The sequence below is a fragment of the Chiloscyllium plagiosum genome, unplaced genomic scaffold, assembly GCF_037043375.1.
Source record: "Chiloscyllium plagiosum isolate Xiang-an unplaced genomic scaffold, Cpla_swu_hap1 HiC_scaffold_18, whole genome shotgun sequence".
NCBI lineage: Eukaryota > Metazoa > Chordata > Chondrichthyes > Orectolobiformes > Hemiscylliidae > Chiloscyllium > Chiloscyllium plagiosum.
Genome location: NW_028270156.1, coordinates 45,268,950 through 45,269,893, shown reverse-complemented (window position 1 = coordinate 45,269,893; position 944 = coordinate 45,268,950). Strand labels below are relative to the sequence as shown.

Sequence of the window (944 nt, the reverse complement as noted above, 5' to 3'; positions counted from 1 at the left end):
GGTTTGTGATTTTTGACCTTGTCCAACACAGGCACCTCCACGTGATAGCATACTTCCAGACAGAATAGAAAACATGAGTGTGGATAGTTTGCACACGCTGTCATTTGTTAAGTATAAATTTGCCAACATTAATGCTGCTGATTTCAAGGGTTTTCAACTATCAAAATTGTCGAAGATGATCATCAAAACATAAATTTTAAAATTAACCCCAAAATGACTGGAAAGCTACTCCAGCAACTTAAATAAGACTTGCTTGTATGAGGGGAATTAGCTCAAATGGTAGAGCGCTCGCTTAGCATGCGAGAGGTAGCGGGATCGATGCCCGCATTCTCCAGTGCTTTTAATTTACTGTGTTCAGCTTTGCCGATCCTTTTCAGACGAGACAAAATTGACCATGAAGGAAGGGGATGTGGGGGTGATAACCTGCCCTCACTTGTAAAGAGTGCGTCTGGCTTCCCCGACCTTCCAACATCATCTAGTTGTTTGAAGTTTTATTCAGTGCAGGAGGTTGCCACTGCTTATAAGAGACCCTCGCCCATGATTATATCCCTGGAAACCAGGCATGTGGATGTCAGGACCTGATAAGGTGCTGGGCTTCAGTCGGTGGAGGGACGGGACGGGAGGCTGTGCTTCAGGAACTATTTCGAGCCGAGCTATGGTACCCGAGAAATCAACGGGAATCTGAATCTTCACTGCCTTATTTTCCAAACTGTGGTTATACGACTCAGATCTTGATTTCCTTGTCGCCTCTACATTAGAGTCCTTTTCAAAGCGCTTTCTGTATAAGTTTCCGTAGTGTAGTGGTTATCACGTTCGCCTAACACGCGAAAGGTCCCCGGTTCGAAACCGGGCGGAAACAGCTTTTTAAGCATTGTAAGAACTTTTACAAGCAGTTTAAGACAAGTCAAGATTATTATGTTTCAGAATTCAATATTTCTGATTTT

General features: G+C 43.5%; 2 non-coding genes across 2 annotated transcripts; both read left to right on the top strand.

Annotated features, from left to right (window-relative positions):
• The first annotated feature begins 261 nt into the window (after nt 1-261).
• trnaa-agc (transfer RNA alanine (anticodon AGC)) lies at nt 262-334 on the top strand. The gene has a single exon. It is a non-coding gene; the product is annotated as a tRNA-Ala (tRNA).
• A 452-nt stretch (nt 335-786) lies between these two features.
• trnav-aac (transfer RNA valine (anticodon AAC)) lies at nt 787-859 on the top strand. The gene has a single exon. It is a non-coding gene; the product is annotated as a tRNA-Val (tRNA).
• Nucleotides 860-944: the final 85 nt, after the last annotated feature.